Below are 19,935 nucleotides of genomic sequence, written 5' to 3'. Positions count from 1 at the left end.
CTGCATGGCTCCGTGGAGCATGGCGGGACCTCAGCCCCTCAGCTGGGTGTCCTGGGCAGTGAGCCCCCTGCACTGCCCGGACTCTGGTCCCTCACGAGGGCAGCAACCACATCTCACAGGCCTGGGCCCTCCCCTGCTCTCCATGCTGACGGAGCGGCCTTTCTTGAGAAAGCTGCCATCAGAGGCCTCCCAGATTTTTCCCCAGCCCCTACTCTGTCAAAACCAAACAGGAACAGAAAAGGTCCCCCTTTGAGAGCTCCTTGGTACTCAGGGACTGAAGTCTATGGGCAGGGCACTCGGGGGCTTTCTGCAATAGGGTTCCAACCATCCTTCCCTACAGCAAAGACCCAGAACTCACCGTGGACTTTCCTCCTACTGTGTCCTCAGCCTAGACTGTCCTTGTTCTGCTGAGCTTTGTGTCAGATCTCCACTCCCCTTTCAAACATAAACCTTACCCCCTTCCTGATGTCACAATCAAAATAACCATTCTCCGGGCACCTGGGTGGCTCAATTAGCTAAGTGGCTGCCTTTGGCTCAGGGCAGGATCCCAGGGTCTTGGGATCGAGTCCCACATCAGGCTTCTTGCTTAGCAGACAGCCTGCTTCTCCCTCTCCCTCTGCCTGCCACTCTGCCTGCTTGTTCTTTTTCTCTCTCTGTGTGTCAAATAAATAAAATCTTTTAAAAGAAAAAAAAAAACACCAAAATAACCATTCTCCTTGGTGCTTCTCCCCACCTACAGCCCTCCCTGCCTTCCATATCGCTTTGCCCTCTGTTACAACCTTTCCGCGATATTTTCTTAGTGAGCAACCCAGGGGTGGACTGTCTTCAAGCCCTCTGTCTACACAGGCTTCTCTCTGTTCACGCTGCATCAGCCCAGATGTTAAACTCAGCCCCACCCTGAGCTCCCCAGAGGAGTCCTCTCACAAACAAATTGGGGCACAACATTGTCTTTACAAATGATTGTGTTATAGGAAGTAGGGAGAGCAGAGACTTCACAGCCCTACACACCCCCCACCTTCCCTTCCCAGCAAACTATTTATGAATCTCTGCAAGTCCTACTGTTCTCCAAATCTTGGCTCAGGGGGTTTCTCTCCTTCATCTTCCTCAGTGAGCACCAGATCGAGTCAGGCCTCCATACTCTATCTCTGTGTGGTTTCCACATTCCTTGCATCTGATGTATTCCCTTCCTACTCTAAGAGGTCGAACCCCCCTCCCTGCAAACATGCACCCCCATATCCATCATAGTTCTCAGCCAAATGGAGGCTCTCCCTCAGTTCTGCCTCCTTTAGAGAGTCGAATGGACAGAGCAAGAATGTTTCTGTTATGACATGCACGTGAGTGTGTTTTCCTTCACAGATAATGCAGTTCAGAAGGCAAGGAGTGTTCTTCCACGTCCACCCAACCTGGCACTGTGAGAAGACACACAGCAAGCCTGTGAGAAGCGTTCTCCTCTACAGCGGACAGGGACGGGTACAAGCCCTTTCTGTCTTCCGGTTCTTCTTTCTTCCCAAGGAAAGCCCAGGACTAGAGTCAAAGGCAAGTGCCTGAAGACACAGTAGGAGCTTAACAGATAGTTGTGAAATGCATGAGTGAGTGAGTGAAAGGGAAGCAGGATAAAAGAAAAAACGTCAAGAGCACCCTCACTAGGGTTGTAACAGTCTAGCTAAAGGGAGTCCTGAAAACCAACCAGGGTGACAGAATGAAATGAGAATAGTGAGTGATAGGGTGAAGTGTGAACACGGGGTTCTGGTATTGGCTCTGCCTTCACTGCCACGTGGAACCTTGGGGAAATCTCGGAACCTCAGTTCCTCATCTGTCCCATCTGCCTGGCTGCAGATGGACCCTGATCACCCGGGTCCTCAGAGCTGTCTGACATTCATGTTGGAGCCTTCTGCCCCAAATGCCCAGACACCCAAGGCCCCTCGGCGCCTCTGCATCTGCAGAAAGCTTTTCTTGGCTGCAGTCCTGACCCGGGGACCTTCACTGCCTGCCGGCGGGAAAGAATTCTCAGTTGTGGAAAATGGCAAATTCTACATATTTTACAAATGAGAGTCCAAACTCCCGATGACTCTAAATGTTGTGTGAAATGGACAGAAGTCATCCTGCTGGTGTGACACGCCTGAGATAGTGTCCCTACCACCACCACCAACCCCTGCTGACATGGAAAAGCAGCAGCAAGTCAGGGTGCCTTGGCCAGTGTTGGCCCTCATCCCTAACCTCTAAACCCCCCCGACCCTTTTCCGTGCTTTCTTACATTTTTAAAGAACAGACTGTTTGCTGTGCAGGAAAACAGTCCACAGTCGCCTAAAAGTGAAGGAGGAAGGGAATTAACAGCTCTTAGACCTGAGCTCTGATCCGGCCAATGCCAGCGGGATGCCGTCTTCCCCACCACACCAGCTGAGGGAGGAATCTTTTCAGACTGAGTAGTCACCAATCTCCTGCGACCAGGGCCAGAGCTGTCAGAAAATGGGCCCTGGGCACGGGAAGCGATTTGGAGTTTACACATTGAGTTCGCAGGAAATGGGAGAGAACTTGTTGATATTTAATTTGCCTTTTTCCCCCTCTGACTTGGTCGGGATATTAAGGCAGCCTAGACTTCGGCTGAGATGTGGAAATGCCCAGTGGGGATTCGTTTGTCAAGCAGTTGTCCTCCGTCCCCGGAGTCAGCTGGCCTCTGGCTCCCTAAGGCGCCCCCACGCCCTGGGCATCCTTCCCGAATCCCTAAGTCTCTGACTCCTCCTTCTGGACCTAAGCTCTATCGGGGAGAAGTGCCCGAACTGCGCGGTGCCCGCGCGCCCAAGTTGCACCCAAGAGACGCGTGGTCGCTGCGAGCGGATCTGCATTCACGCGTGTGCGGAAGGCGCGCGCGCGTGTTTGTCTGTGGCGCGTGTGTGTGTGCGCGCGCGCGGGGGTGCGGGGCGGGCTCCGCGCCCGGGGGCAGGGCTCCGCGGGAGAGTGGCAGGCGGACTCGCCGCGCGGCTAGGGGCGGGGCGCCGCAGTGCCGTAGTAGCGGGCAGCGGGGACGCACTGCTTTGGGGCCGAGGATCCGCTGGCAGGCGCAGGACCCCGGCTCTGCCTAGCCCCAGCGCGGCCGCCCCGGCCCCGCGGCGCCCTCCCGGGAGAGGGGACTGCTTCCCTTCTTGAGAGGGCTACGCCGGCGGGAAGGAGCCCAAACTCAGCCTCCGTCCCCCTTCGGTCTCTCGGTTCCTCTTTCCTCCCAAGTAAGGGAATAAGCCCCGAGGAAGGAGCGCCCCGGGGAACCGCGCAACCAAGTGTTGCATGGTGAGGTAAGACGGCCGCCCGCGCAGCGGAGGAGGCTCGGGGCTCTCGGGCGCGGGCGGCCGCAACTTGGGAAACGAGGGCAGAGCGGGAGCCAGTCGCGCGGGCAGGGAAGGGAGCCTCCGGCGACGCCACTGTGCCCACCCCGGCGCTGCCACCTGCCGCAAAGCCCCTGTGGGAGGAGACGCCCCGCTGGAGGGCTGGGGACACGGGAGCGGCACGGGTGGGTCATCGGCTCCCTCTTCTACTGGGAAGACCTTCCACGCCCCAAAGGTGTGCAGGCGGGAGGCAGCCTTGCTCCCGGCACTTGGCTCCAGCATCTGGCCAGATTTTCTCCTTCTAGACATACTTGCTTCCTTGGTAGCCTTCGCGCGCGAGGGTGCCCAAGGGCGGCGAGGAGCAGGGACACTTTTCTTAACGTATGGCCGCCAAAGCCTCTGACGGTCCCGCGGGGTTCCAGGACTTCGGGACAGTCCGCAAAGCCTCTGAGCTAGGGGAGCTTGAAGGGAGGCTGGCGAGAACACAGACACCTTGGGCAAATACAAGCCAGGGAGGGAGAAGAGGGTCGAGAAAGAATATAATAAGCTGACCTGTTTGGTGACCGAGTCACAACATGTGTGCCCGTGTATGTGCGTCTTGAAGGGCGCGTATCTAGTATCACCTGTGGGGCTTTCCAAAACTCCACTAGTCACCTCACCCCGAATATTCTGACCTTTTCTTCCTCTGGATGGGTGGGCTAGAATTTACGGAGGGGGCCCGCGGAGTTCTGGAAAGCCCTACAGGTGACTCTGCCGCGCCTCCCCTACCCCCGCCATCGCTGCAGCGGAAAGCCTGGGACAGGAGCGAGGAGGCGTCTCCAGATGTGAGCGATCCAGCTGCGGAGCGCAGCGTGGCGGGCACGACTCCTCCTCCCCACCGCCGAGGGTCTGCGGCAGCGCGCGGTGATCGGTGGCTGCGCCGCAGTGGTGCGCGGGAGAGCTGAGAACCCGCCGACGCGCTCGCGGGCTGGCGCGGCCCGACCCGGCCGGCTCCTAGGACTGCATTAGCATACGGTGACCTCGCCGTCCCGGGAGGGCACGGCAGCGCTGTTTGTCGTTCTTTCGTTTCAGGGTCTGGGGGGCACCATCTTGGGTCTGGAGGTGTGCACCGGCGGTAGAAACTGAGGAGGGGCAGGGGTCAGGACAGAGGGCTGGGAACTGGCCCTCAGGTTCGAGTGGGGAGAACCAATCCGTGATTTCGGTGCCTGGGATGCTTTGTGTAAAATACAGTCCCCAGAGCCACTTGCTGGAGCACAGGGCACCCTCGTTGTCAGTGAAGGACATTAGATCGTCAGGGCAGTTGTCATCACGCTTGGTCACGTACATACACGCACACATGCACACACCCCTACCTTTGGGCTTTATGATCCTCTCATTCCAGGGAAGTGTCCTAATTAACGTGGAAAGGGACTTTGTGGCTTGACGTGTTAAAAAGGGCTGGACTTGCCAGAGATTACATTCTGCATATAAATTATATGCATTAAATAAAGCAGGTGCAACTAAGCTAACTTCCCTCTTGTATTCCTGGTCTAAGTCTTCTCTTTGCGGCTCACCCTGAATGTGTCTGGGTAGGGTTTATGTGTAGCACTCTAGGCATTATCTCGGGTATTTTTCTGGGAGGGGTGCCAGTAGAGGAGTCTTCCCCACCTTACACTTCTAGTTCAGTGTTTGGTTCAGATCAATCAAACATGGGAAGAAAATGATAAATACCAGAGCATCTTCAAATCTAGACTCTCTGAGATAGGAGAAATCCCTTGGGACACCAGTTCCAACTCCCCCCACAACTCTCCACAACTTGCCACAGAGCACTTTCAACAGGTGGCACCCAGAGGTCCCAGCTCTGCACTCTGAGGCACTGCCAGGGGAGAACCCACAAAGTACGAACTCTTTCCTCTCCTGCTGATGCTTGGGGGAGGAGGCTGCCCCCTGCTCCTGCTTTGGAAGAAGAAGGGACAGTTGTGGTAAAATTCTTTAAAAAAAATCGCATTGTGTTCCATCATTACATATACTTTTTAAGTGTGAAAATCATTTACTGTTGAATGAAAAAAATTGGGGAAGTTGGTAAGTGTACAAAGAATCAACCACCACCCACATCGTCCACCTGATTTCCACACTGTTGCTATATTGGTATATTTCTTTTCTTTCCTTTTTTTTTTTGCCCTGAGATCATGTAACCTATAGTGAGCCTACATTGATTGAGTATCTACTAAATGTATGTTTTATGTGCTAATTCTTTTATATTCGTTGTGTCATTTAATTCTCAGAAGACTCTCTGAGGCAAGTATTATAGCCAACCCCACAGAGTTCAGGTGACTTGCCCCTCCCACACAGCTAGTAAGTGGTAGACCCAGGATTTAAACCCAGGCTGAGTCCTGAGTGATTGCTTGTCCTCTGTAACTATTGCTTCTCTACTCTCCCTGTCCCCTCAGTTAGTGTTAGTAGCCAAAATCCTTCACGAACATCATTTTCATGGCCATATATTATTACACCTATTTGCCATTTAGCAACTACAAATAACTTGGCATACATTTCCAAATACTTTGTTTGGATAGATTCCCAGAAGCAGCATCACTGGGCCACGGGGCATGAATGTTTTAAGACTCCTGATATATAGGACAAGCTGCTTTTTGAAAAGGCGACACCAGTTTACACTTCCATCCATCAGAGGTGACTCTGACACAGTCAAAGCAAATGACCTCTACAGACTCAAATAGACCAGGGCCTCCTGGGACCAAACCATACCACCCGAGCATCCCCCTGGCCTCCTGGGAGGAAGAATCACAGGTATCATCCAGCTTTATACACACCCTGGTGCATATGGAAACCATACAATATAGAGCTGTACCTGCTTTCATGTGAGCAATGGTCAGTGGCAGAATTCTCTGGCTAGATGTCACATACTAGCTTTGGGCAAACCAAACATTATGTAAAATACACAAGTGTGTAGGATCCCACTTCTCCATGTATGTCAAGAGAATAACCCTTACTCCTATTAAAGTGTATCACTGTCACAGCCAGATTCAGCCAGCCCAGCCAATCCATAGCAGCTTCTTCACACACTGGCCATATTCACAGAGCCTTTTGTTTATACCAAGGAAAAGAATTTTACAACAAAATCACAGTGGGAGTTGATGTCACCTTGTATGTAACAGAGTTCATCTGTCTCCCTACCCCCCACCAAATCAGTTATGGTAAGTGACTACTAATAAAGCCCTAATAAAATAAGGTTATATACACCATCCAAAAAAAAAAATGCACCCAGGTAAAGAAGATGTGGCTGCAGAAGAGCAATGAAATTAAGCAATACAAAAAAGACACAAAGGGGAAGGGTTTGAAGACAACAAATTGGCTCTAGGCGATGAGTTTTCTCTAAGACAGTGTTTGCGCCACGGCCACCTCTGCCACCAGCACTGGGTCTCATGGCCCTGGAATATAACCAGTTGTTGTAAATTGAATAAATATTCATTGGCTCCCCTCTCTGAAATCTATTCAAGACTCTGCTCAGATCTTAAACCATCTTTCTGGGGAGCCCTCCCGGCTTACCCATCTGGGTCAGAGACCTCTCTCTGCTTCACCCACTGCACCTGTGCATACACTTCCCTCACTATGGTGAATGCACTGCTCTGCATAGCCCCCACGAATCTGGAAGCTCATTGAAGGTACAGCTCTCACCATACCGCGGCTCCAGGGATAGAACTTATGCACCACAGACAATTGAATGTGGTGAACGAACAAATAAGAGAATTTTCCAGGTGGTGTCCTGGGTGCTTTATGTGCATTTCTCTCTCCATGCATTTTTATTTGTTCAGACTAGGCAGCCTCAGAAATGTACCAGGAAGGTATCTAGAGCTGTGCTATGTCCACATGGGACTATTTCCATTTCATGTGATTTATTAAAATTGGATAAAACTGAAGGTTCCATTCTTCAGTCACGTCAGTCCCATTTGCAGTACTTAAATGCCACATACAGCTAGCACATTAGAAAATGCAGATGCAGAATATTGCCATCGGAGTAGAAAGTTGGTCTAAACAGTGGTGGTTGGGTTGTGAGCTTGGTGAGGTCAGGAGATGTGAATCTACCATATTCCCTAGAATCAGCCCAGTACCTGGCCTAGAGGAGGGTGGGAGAGGGGAAAAAGCAAGCAGAGGGATGCTGGGTAAATAAATGGAGTAGTAACATTAGATGTACTATCCACTGGTCTCCTACTTTGTGCTCGACATAGTGCTCTATTTTGTATATGCATTGCCTCACATAATCTTCACATCATTCTGAGTCTGGCATTAATCCTGTTGTACAGACAGGAAAACTGAGTCTCAGGGAGTCTTAAGTAAATGCTCATGAAGTTAGTAGGGGAGGCTGCATTTTAAATCAGAGTCCTGTGATTTCAGAGCCTGTTCTCTTAGGCGTTTTTCTTTCCTGCCTCCGTTAATGTCGTATGTGGTATTGGAGATGTGAACCGCCATCAGCTTGACTTCCCAGGGAGCCAAAGAAAGGGTATATTTGAAGGCTTCCTGAGGGAAATAATTGGTATAATTTGCAAGTGTTAGTGGCATTTCAAGAGTGCAAAATTTTTCCTGGGCGCTCCAGAGGCCTTGTCCCTGGATGAGTGACAAGGGAGAAAGGAACCCACCCGTGTTGTGGTCTGACCAGAAGGCCAGAACTGAGGAGGGCAGACCAGCCAACCACCACCCAGGCTTCTCAGAGAGGCCTGTCACCAGCTCTGAGGGAAATACTGGCTTGGCTAGGATCTCACGGCCAGTTCATGGCCCAGTCCCGCTCCTGCCTCCCTAGCCAGTGCCCTTCGTGCTGCTCTGCCCTGCCTCATACATCATTGGCATCAGTGTCTTCACTATTGTAGTCATTCTTCTTTTAGTTTTCCCTGTCTTTGTTCTTTCTTTCTTTCTTTTTTTTTTTTTTTTTAAGATTTTACCTATTTATTTGAGAGAGAGAGAGAGAGAGAGGGAGGAGAATGTCAGAGGGAGAAGCAAACTTCCCATGGAGCCGGGAGCCCGATGTGGGACTCGATTCCAGTTCTCCAGGATCATGGGATCATGACCTGAGCTGAAGGCAGTCGCTTAACCAACTGAGCCACCCAGGTGCGTCCTCCCATCTTGTTCTTAAAGAATAAAATACAGAATTTCAAGGGCAGCTGAATTAGTCCCAAGTAGAGATTATTACCTCCTTCATTTTACGTTTCATATAGATTTTTTAAAAACTCTGTAAGGTTGAATTGGGAATCTAAGCCAATAGTAACTGGTGAGTCTAGTGCCAAATGAAAAAAGCCAACTCTTTTTCAAACTTCCTCTCAAACAGTAGCACCTGCCACACACCCCCATGTGCTACCGTCGTACAGATGCTACCTGGGATGTGAATATAGAGCCCTTGCTTTTATCACTCATCTCGTCCTGTTCAACTCAACTCAGTCACTCATTTTGTCTTGTTTAGTCTCTATTGCCAACTTGCCTAAATATTTTTAGCTTTGATTCTGTTATCCAGTGTATATACTGTCCCTTCCAGCTGGCTTCCTGTCATCCCCAAATCTGACGAGTGTGACCTCTTCAACTATGTCATCAATAAAAATGATGAACGTCACGGGAATTCTGAGGCATGTCACTATTTGCTCCCTCAAGGTAGATGTTCATTCATTAAGTAAACAGCAGCCTTTCAGAAAATTTATTCAACTTTTCCTACCATTACCCGACCCATATTTCTTCAACTTTTTCAAAAATTCATCAAAGGAATCTTCTCTAAGATTTTGATTAAGTTCAGATACTTTTTATCACTGGCATTTCCCTGATCCACCTGCCAATTATGTTGTCAAAGCAGTTATTTTGCTAGTCTGACATAAGCTACTTTCAGTTAACCCTTGTTGGTTCTTAGAGGGCACAACTTTAGTCATAATGTCTTATTCCACATCTGTTCCAGAACGTTCTCTGGGATTAATATCAGCCCCTCAAGTTAAGAAATTTTCATACGTTATTTCTCCCATTAAAAAAATCATAACTGTCTTTGCCTTGGAGGTGATGGTGTCCGTCGTAGTGATGGTGGTGGAAACAATGGTGGTTGGCAGTGAGGTTGGTGGTAGTGGACCCCTTACTCTGGATTCTGAACAGATTAAGGAGAGTGGTCTGGTGATATCAGTTGCATATTGTCTTAGCACTCTGGGGCATTATTCAGTTAGGCCATAACACCTGGATTAGTTTGAGGCCAATAAAAGCGTCTCTAGCATCATAGAAAATGAAATGAGGGAAGCAGCCTAGAGAGTACCCATTCCAGGGCTTTGTCTTCAAGTGTGGAATCCTCTTCTTTCTAAAGGTGAAGTGTCCTGCATATCTGATAGGAACTGAGGTCTCCCACTCTTCCCCAGGGCGTAACTCCAGCTCTTCATCTTCATTTCTGAAGAAGCACAGCCTTTGTTTTTGGGGTTTTTTTGTTTTGTTTCGTTTTTTTAAAGAAATGTCCACTTTCCTCTTGGAATTAACCTCTGACGTCATTGATGCCTCAGTGAAAATTCAAGATCCTTTCCTGGTATTGTGATTTAAAAGGAGAACGTAAGAGAGGTTCTCGTTTTCCAAGTGGGACATGGAGCCAAAATGTCTTCAAGGCAGGAGAGGGGCACAGAGAGAAAAGGTTCAAGTTAGAAAACATTTTTTAAATTAATAAAAATCATGAGAATAATAATCATCCTTTGGATGTGTACCACACTTAGAAGATAACAGGGGCTCATATTCATGAGATCTCCTGATTCCAGTCATGATTGTGATACAGCACAGACATCCCCAGCCTTCTTTCAGCCTTGGGGTGAAAGGAGTCTAGAAGAGTCTCTTGTGGCAAGACAAGGGATGACAGGTAAAACTCAGTGGTACATAGCTGCTGACAAACCCCAGACCCATCTGCCCAGCTGGCCATTTGGGCCCACCATGCTCTTCTAGTGGTCTACATGGAGAATTGGGCCCTCACTTAAGGCACAAACAATATTTCATCTACACAGAAACTGAGTTTTCACTTCCCTGGTGGCTGATTAGATGTGAAAGTTCCAAGTAACCAGATGTCAGCAAGGCCACTTTAACCCTTTGATGCTGAAATGCTTGAAATGTTTGGCCCAAATGTTTTCATTCCTTCCTGTATTTCTCCACTTCTCTGCTCTGGGACAGTGGCCCACAGCCCTTTACCAGCTGCCTCAGTGCCCCTGCCTTTCAGTTAAAGTGGAGCCAGAGAAAGCTCTTTCAGTCTCTGAGAGGGCCAGAGGATTCCTTCTAGAATCCATGAAGTCCAGTGCGATGTGGGTTGGGTATTCTCATCCAGTTTCCCATTCTCTCAAGCCAGATTGTCATCAATAAGTATGTTCGTGATCCTCAGAATCCGACCCCAGGACACCCACTGGTGGAATTTGGTCCCCTCCATTTTCTCATACATGGATGTCCAGCAGCCTTTGGCTGATCACAAAGTGATCTTACCCAAGCATTAGGAAGTGAGTAGTTATATGTTCCCACAGCTGGGGAAATTTCCACTTTGCTCCAAAGCTTCCATTGTTCCTAATCTGTAAATCATGCAAATCATGGCAAATACATTCTTCAGGAGATTCACCCAATCATTTGACTAACATTAAATCAGCAAATATATACTGAACATCCCCTCTGTGGTGGGCAGAGGAGTAGTTTCTGGGAACAGGACCCACTGCGTTTCCAGGAGCTGGATGGGACAGATCCAGAAAGAGATACCATGTACCATTATGTTTTGGAGGAGGGTCACCTCTCCAGCCTAGGAAGGTATTAGACCAAGGAGGTCAGGCATTACTTTTTGGAGTAGAAGAACTTCAGCTGAAATTTGAAGGATGGGTTGAAGTGAGGAAGTGGATGTGGGCAATACAGCCTGAGTGTGGGTAATGGAACAGCATAAGCAGAAGCTCCAAAGGAGTTCTTGTCTCCAGTTCAGTGTTGCTGGAGCAAAGCCATGATTCAAGAAATGCTGGGAGATGAGGCTGGAAATGTGGGCAGGAGGGGCTTGTCGTCAAATAAAAGAATGTGGATCTTTCCTGGTAGACAGCAGAGGGCCACTGGCAAATTTTAAGTGGGAACTGACATGTCCAGATTTTAACATTAGAGCAGTCCTTCCAATTACAACGTAAAGAGGGGAGAAGACAAAAAGTGGGGCTGTCCGCTGAGGGGTTTCCGTGGGAATTTAGGTAATATGAGGACTGAACAAGATGGTACAGAGGGAAGGACAGAATCAGGAAAGAACCTGTAATTAAGTGGATGTGAGAATAGTGAGGGAGGTAGATGAACCAAGGGTAGCTCCCAGGCTTCCACCTGGTGTGCCTAGAAGGATAGTGGTTCCATTGACCATGAGAACCAAGAAACAGGATAGGGTTAAGTAATGAGTCAGTTTGGGATATGTTACATTTGAAGTGTCCGTGAGAGATCCAGGTGGAGATGTGGTTGATAGATGAGCTCTGTGGCTAGAAACCCAGATTAGGGAATCATCACTCTAAGTGGTAGGTGAAACCACAAGAGCTGATGAAATCATGGGAGTCGATTTTCATTTATCTTGATATATATGTACTGCCAGTGTCTGAAAGATCCATGTCAAGGAGACCCGTGCCTCTTCAGGAAGGGAAGGACGTTTCTCACAGCACTGAGAGTCTGGGCTTGATAGGCAAGCTGTGCCAGTAGCCATCTGCTGACTCAGCTAGACCTTCAGTGTCCCTTCTGCCAGGTGCATGGTCAAGGGTGGATTTTTTTTTTTTCCTGAAACACTTCTTTTCCTCTGCTGCATTCGAGCTTCACAGATTTATAATCAAGGTCCTCTTCTCCAGACCAGTGGTTCTCAACATTGGTTGAATATTAAAATCACCTGGAGAACACTGCAGACCTAACAGTTCTGGGTTCCACTCCTAGAGATGCTAATTGAAATTGTCTGGGGTCAGGGCCTGGGCCTCAGGAGTTTTTTTAAGGATCCTCAGGTGACACTAGCATTCAACAGAGTTAAGAACCACTGCTAACCAAGAAGTTACCTCAGTGATTCCTCTACGGTGTTTTTAATTCCTTAGCTTCTCTGGTAAATCTCCTCAGTGCAATAGGTTTTCTCTAAAAGCCCTCTTGAGCATGTCAGAACCTACACTGGACACTGCACTCCAGTCATGATCATGTCTGCACATTATCCCTGTCTTTGCATTCAACAGTAATTTCTCCCTCATGCCTGAGAGGCTTCTTGGAAGCTTTGTTAAATATCCTGTCTCTGAGCTGCATAACTAATATACCTGTCAAAAAGACTTAAGAATCACCTGCTATGACTTCTGAAACTTGGTTAGTTCCAGGGAATCATTGCTTTCTCTCCCAAGTTCTCACATGGCAGCCCTCAATCTCGCAGTTTTTGAATTTTGATTTTTGCCTGGTGACTTTCCCAGCAGAAATTCTGATTCAGAGACGTGCAGTGGTGGCCCAGAAGCAGCATTTTTCACCAGCACTCAGGGTGATTCTGGTGCAGGTAGACTACCTTTAAGAAATACTGCGTTAAAAATGGGAAGTGAAGAAAACACATTTAACTCATGCCTACTCCCCTGATTTTTTATTGAATTGATCATATTAATATATAAATATTTGAGGATATTTATTATAGTACTGACAGACAGAAAAGGATACCAGTGTAATCCACATGTCAGAAATTTTGACAACAGGCCGTGATAAAGAGTATCGGGGGAAAGCTCAACTAACTCATAAATCACCAGAATGGAAGGAAAAGTTGGCCTACAGATGAAAAAGAAGGAACTCCTAGAAGAATTTTCACTAGCATCTCTAAGGGTAGAATGACAGGGACTACAAAAAATGGGAGAAAATTATTTGCAAATCGTATATCTGAAAGTGGGTTGATATTCAGAATCTGTAGAGAACTCAACAAGCTTAACCAAAAAACCCCCAAATAATCCAATTAAGAAATGGGCAAAGGATTTGAAAAACATTTCTCCAAAGAAGATGCACAAATGGCCAATAAGTACCTGAAAAGGTGCTCAGCATCCCTAATTGTTAGGGAAATGCACATCACATCAAAACCACAATGAGATACTACTTTGTATCCATTAGGATAGCTATTCTCAAAAACAAACAAACAAACGAAAAAGAGAAAAACAACTGATGGCAATGTGAGAAGTTGGAACCCTTGTGCACTGTTGGTGAGAATGTAAAATGGTGCAACCACTATGAAAGACAGTATGGTGATTCCTCAAAGAGTTAAAAATAGGAATATCATATGAGCCCTCAGTTCCTCTTCTGGATATATACCCAAAAGAATCGAAAGCAAGAATACAAAGAGATAGTCATTCACTTAAATATGTAGCAGCATTATTCACAATGGCCAAGAGGTGGAAGCAACCAAGTGTCTATTGATGAACAAAGGAATAAACAATGTTGTATATGTATAACATACATGTTGTATATGTATAAGAGTGGAGTGTTATTCAGCCTTAAAAAGGAATGATTCTGATGCATGCTACAACATGGATGAAACCTGATGATATTTTGCTAAGTGAAATAAACCAGTCACAAAATGACATACACTGTATGGTTTCAGTCATAGGAGGTATTTAGTGTGGTCAAACTCTATGGAGACCAAAAGTAGAATGGTGGTTTCCAGGAGCTGGGAAAAGGAGAATGAGGTGTTATCATGTAGTAGTATAGAGTTTTAGTTTTGTAAGATGAAAAAATTTTTGTGAATGGATGATGGTGGTAGTTGCACAAAAGTATAAATATACTTAATGCCACTGAACTGGATACTTAAAAAGGGTTGAGTGGTAAATTTTCTGTCATGTTTATTTTATCACCGTAAATAAACATAAATTCTATATTAGGTATATTTTGCCACTATTTTAAAACATATATTTTAACATATATCTTAATATATTTTATATATGTTATATATGTTAAATATATAAATACTGTGTGTATCTATGTGTGTGTATATGTATGTATGTGTATGTATATATATATATACACACACATATATGCATATGGCAAGGGACTATAGCAGTGCTAGCCACGTTGGTGATGGGAAGCACCACCTCAGCATCTCAATCATGTTAGTTTCTCCTCAGACACACCCTGGCCAAAACACATGGTGATGGGCCATGGGACTCACTCATAGTCAACACATCATCAAAGCTCACAAAAACAATATTTAGTGGTTCAGAAGAAGGAAGACATCTAAGAATGTGAAACTAATTTCTCCCTGTAAAATGGACACTATTAAAAAAAAAGAAGAAGAAAACTTAAAAAAAAAAAAAGCAAAGAAAGAAAGGTCCAAGTTCTATTTACAGAGATTCCAAAGAATGTAACAGGAACTATCAAAAGAAAGCAATCTGAGATTAGGAAACTTTCCTTTCTTTAAAATAAAAATATTTTGCAGAATTAAAAGCATGCAATGGAAGCATGGACATTAGGACAATGTAGAGCAATAAAGATGATCATAAATTCTCACAGTTGTGATAGAAAATACATAAAGAAACCAAAAGGGATTCCTGGGTAGCTCAGTCGATTAAGCAACTGACTCTTGGTTTTGGCTCAGGGTCCTGGGATTGGACTGGAGATGGGCTTCCTGCTCAGTGGGGAGTCTGCTTCTCTCCCTCTCTCTCTGCCCCCTTCTCACCCCCTCCACACATACTTTCTGTTTCTTGCTCTAAATAATCTTTTTTTAAAAAAGAAACAAAACTAATGAGTGAAAAAGAGGAAGCTGTTTCAACACATTAAATATTAAAATATGGAATTTTTTAGGAGAAGAGAAAATGGAAAATGAGTTATAAAAAGTATAGAGAAATATTTTTATGATTTCAATTCAAAATACTCATTGTGTACCAGGGAAAATTAAAGATACGTTCTGGTGGATGTTGTTAATTTATAAGATTTACAAGAATCTATTGGTGTGTAATCAGGAAAAGAAACAGTATTTTTAATAAGCATGTGTCAGATATTTTGTAGTGGTAAATGTTAGAAGGAAGTTGATATATAGCTATGGAGTTTTAAGGTAATAAAATTGTGACCCAGAACTGTATTCACTACCACATGAGGGGAAAAAAAGATATTGTCGGACAAAAGAAATACACAGAAAGTAGACCACCAAAATCCTTTAGTGGAAAAAGTATTCAAAATATTCTGATCAACAGGGAAATTAATGAATATTAAAATTGGGGGATGGAGATGATGTGATATAAAAGATAGGTAAACAATAAAATCAGAGCAGATTTAATGTTTAAACTTTATTAATTTGGTTATGAAACAATGCAACTGTCAATAGATAAGAAATTTAATGATAGTAATCTGGATCTAAAAACTCAGATTACTCCAGAAAAACAAAAATTCTTGAAGTACTAAAGCGCTCATTTTGTGCTGAGAGACATCAAATACTAAATACATTTTTAAAAGAAAAGAGAGTAGATGAATATAAGAGTAGAAATGCCATATTTAACTTCAAAATTAGGAGAAAGATTTGGACTGGTAAGGCCAAGATTAAAAACTAATAAAGAAAATAGCAAGGGAACATAAAAAAAGAAAGTATAAAATAAGACCGTAGAAGTGAGGTCAAATGTGTTATCACATTAAGTGTGAATGGCTTAATTGTTTCTATTAAAAGACAAAGAGAAATGGATTGGGCAAAAACTAATTCTAAATATATGCTGTTTAAAACAAAGTGGGACAGAAAGGAGAGGAAAAAAGGAAAGATAAAAATATACCAGGAAAATGCAAACCAAAGGAAGAAAGGAGAGCAATATTAATATTAGACAAAGTAAAATGGTGCATTAACTGTGGCTAAAAGATATAATCCATTAAAAGGCATACCCTTCATGAATACTTTTATTCTAAATAATATAAATAGTAAAATATATAGAATAAAATTGTCAGAACATTCACAGTGGGAAACAACATATTTCTATCAATCTTCAATACATTGAGTGACAAAACTGAATGAGTATGTAAAGAATTTTAAGGAGATAAGGAATTTGATGCAATGGATATATATGCAATGGATTTCACATTCTAGAGTGAAAAAAAAATATATATCTGTTAAAACATTTATAAAATACTGAGAAATTTTGATCATTTTATAACCCTTGTGATACATTCCAAAAAGTAGAAATTGTCCTGGGACCAAGAGGAAAATAAAATTCAAGTAGAATTTCTCTAGGATAATATATTCTAGAAAGTTGATGTAGCCTGGGATGTGTGCATATCCAAAGTGGAATTTATCTGGGATAATATATTCTAGAAAGTTGATGTAGCCTGGAATATGTACTATTACACTATTAATTCAGCATTCAGTGAGAACAAGACACAAAACCTGTTATTTGACAAGCATCAAACCTGTAGAATGCTTCCTTCTCTAAGAATGAGTAAAGAGTAAAACAGATAGGAACTAAGGAAAACACAAGATAAAGAAGCAAAGAATAGCAAACAATGAAATTAAATGAGCTCCTCCAGCTGGACCTAAGAAAATATTTTAGGAGACTGGAATGCTCTTAAGAGGACAGGAAACCATGGCCTTCACAAATCAGAAGAGAATGAAAGCAGGCAGAGATGAAAATGAAATGCAGTATGCAGAGATACAGATGAGATTGCAAGGAAACTAAAACACAACAGAATTAAAATCTCTTAGATGCAACTAATGAGCAGAGTTTGTTTTATAGAAAGTCGAATCCAGTATGTGGAGAAGGTAATGTTATAAAAGGTAGAGGATTAGTACTGAAGCCAACTTAAAAAGAGATGTTTAAATTATTGTGTGGATCCAGTTTTAAAATTATGTGGAGGGGGCACCCGGCTGACTCAGTTGGTAGAGCATGCAACTCTTAATCTCAGGGTCATGAGTTTAAGCCCCACATTGGGTGTGGAGCCCACTTAAAATTAGGAAAAAGAAAAACAAAAAAAAATTTTAAAAACACTAAAAAAATAAGGGCTCCTAGGTGGCTCAGTTGGCTAAACATCTGCCTTCAGCTCAGGTCATGATCCTGGAGTCCCATGACCGAGTCCCACATAGAACCCCACGTTGGACTCTGCCCAGTGGGGAGTTTGCTTCTCCCTCTTCCTCTGCCCCTCCCCCTGCTTGCTTTCTCTCTTTCTCACTCTCAAATAAATAAAATCTTTAAAAAATGAAATGGTATGCAAAAGTAAAATATATTCAAAGAGAAGATACGCATTTGATACAAAAACTTATGAAACAGCAAGTTGGGGTTTAAAGCCCCAGACTACATTCTTAAAAACCTGCAAAGACTGGTGTTTGTCTGGCGTCTATGGGAAGGGATAGGACAATGAAAATAAAATGTTCTGAATTCCTTGGTTCAACTATGAGAGAGTCATTCTGTTCTTGACATTTAATTTTAGAAAATAATAGTTATAGAATTTCTTTTTCCACTAATCCATCTTCCAAACCCAAGGACTCTAAGGAAACATACTTCATATGAAACAAGACAGAAAATAAAGGAGATGCCGAGGAAATATTTAAAAAGAAATTAAAAGGACCATGAAAATGATGAGATCAAATAGTCAGTTATAACAGCTCCCATTAATGAACTAAATGACCCATTTTTAATAAAGGTCTTCATCTTGTGCCAGAAATTAAATCTCAACCATACACATTGTTTACATATTCATCCCTGAAATGAAAGGATGCGCGAAGATTAAAATGCTGAGACAAGGTGTAGTGGACAGATGACACAAACACTAAAGCAGAAGTCATGACATTGATCTAAGACAAAACACAGCTTAACACAAGCATCATTGAATAAGGCAGTGAGGGTTGTTTTATATAAACAAAGGCTCCAGTTCACAGTGAAGCTACACGGTCCTGAAAAATATATGCATCAGTAAATGTTGACAGATGCAAAACTAATGTTGCCCCCAAAACACAGTGGTGGGGAAAGATTTAAAAATGCAACTCTCGGGCACCTGGATGGCTCAGAGAGTTAAGCCTCTGCCTTCGGCTCAGGTCATGGTCTCAGGGTCCTGGGATGGAGTCCTGTGTCAGGCTCTCTGCTCAGCTGGGACCCTGCTTCCCCCTCTGTCTGTCTGCCTCTCTGCCTACTTGTGATCTCTTTCTCTCTGTCAAATAAATAAATAAAATCTTCAAAAAATAAAATAAAATGAAAATGCCACTTTCGGGCTTTCAGATTCCAAGTAAACAAATAAGAAATAATATAAATTACAGGAATTGTATAATATAATTATACAATTGATATAATTGAAATAATTATATAATTCATATACAAGATTGAATAAAGATTGAATATATGCTTCATAATATCTAAAATACAGAGAGTGAATTTTTTTTTCCAGGGTCCAAAGAACATTTACAAATATTAATTATTAGGGTACAAATAAGACCTTAGGAAATTCCTCAAAGCAGAAATGCTAAAGGTCATAGTCTCTGAATATTAGAAATGAGTAATAAAAAAAACAATATGAGGGACAAGTCATAAATGACAGTTGATTTATATAATATATATGTGTAAAATATACTATATAGCCATGGAAAACAATATTGTATGTAAGAGAATATTTAATAATACCAAATAATAGTCACCATATTCTGTTATGTGAAAGAAGTAAAAAAGAGATAAAAAGGAGTTCAAAACAAAACAAAAAAATGTACGCATCTATTCATGAATTTAAGTAACATGTTACAATTGTGGTTGTAGTTGGTAGTGGCATTAGATGTGATTTTTCTTTTGAAATCATTTTAAAATATGTTTTGGATTCTTGACTAAGATTAATATTATGCTTATACTGTTTATAGTTTGTAGAATCTATATTCTTCCACATTTTTGCTAATTAAACTAAGATTAGATAAGCTTATTTCTCGACCTTTGGCCTTTTGTTGTTGCTGTTATTGTTCTCCAGAATCCCTCAAAAGTCAGTAAAAGTGGTTCAGTAACCAGTGAAAGTTCTCCTGGTCATACTTGTTCCCAAGCAATAGACCAAAGTGTTCTTTGCTCTTCTTGCTCTGGAATTAACCAGCCCACTTCCCAAACTTCCCTCCCAACCTTTTCCTGGCTAATATAGTTGTTGTTTTTTGGTACTAGTATTTTCAGATCAATCTCAGCTATTTTGCATGATGTAATTCATATAGGTTTGTGGCATCTTCCTATGTATTCCATGATTGTGTGCCCTTACCCTTATTTCTAAATATCCTTTTCAGATGTGAAACATGCAATAGAATGTTTTACAGGCACTTTTTTTTTTTTTTCAACAAATCATTCCTTTTTCCTCTGCCTAAATCTAGAGACCTTGGCTTTTTTTTTTTTTTTTTAAAGATTTTATTTATTTGTCAGAGAGAGACAGGGAGAGAGAGTGAGCACAGGCAGACAGAATGGCAGGCAGAGGCAGAGAGAGATGCAGGCTCCCCGCCGAGCAAGGAGCCCGATGTGGGACTCGATCCCAGGACGCCGGGATCACGACCTGAGCCGAAGGCAGCCGCCCAACCAACTGAGCCACCCAGGCGACCTTGGCTTTTTTTTTTTTTTTTAAACAACCTAGTGTCTGCCTAAATCTAGAGACCTTGGTTTTTTGTTTTTTTTGTTTTTTTTTACAACTGGGTTTCTCCTTGACAATCATGACCTCTGAGTTGGAGTGAATGCCTTCT

At 43.7% G+C, this 19,935-nt stretch overlaps 1 protein-coding gene across 3 annotated transcripts in view; it reads left to right on the top strand.

Moving 5' to 3' along the window:
• The first annotated feature begins 3,166 nt into the window (after positions 1-3,166).
• The window catches only part of DGKG (diacylglycerol kinase gamma), a 198,426-nt gene continuing 181,657 nt past the window's right edge, over positions 3,167-19,935 (top strand). For all 3 annotated transcript variants that reach the window (XM_044251946.1, XM_044251945.1, XM_044251944.1), the window contains exon 1: positions 3,167-3,287. The gene's annotated coding sequence lies outside the window, so the exon portion shown is untranslated. The remainder of the gene's footprint in view (positions 3,288-19,935) is intronic.

Source organism: Neovison vison, chromosome 6, assembly GCF_020171115.1.
Source record: "Neovison vison isolate M4711 chromosome 6, ASM_NN_V1, whole genome shotgun sequence".
In the NCBI taxonomy this organism is placed as follows: Eukaryota; Metazoa; Chordata; class Mammalia; order Carnivora; family Mustelidae; genus Neogale; species Neogale vison.
The sequence above is the reverse complement of the archived record's forward strand: the minus strand, read 5'-3'. Positions and strand labels throughout refer to the sequence as shown.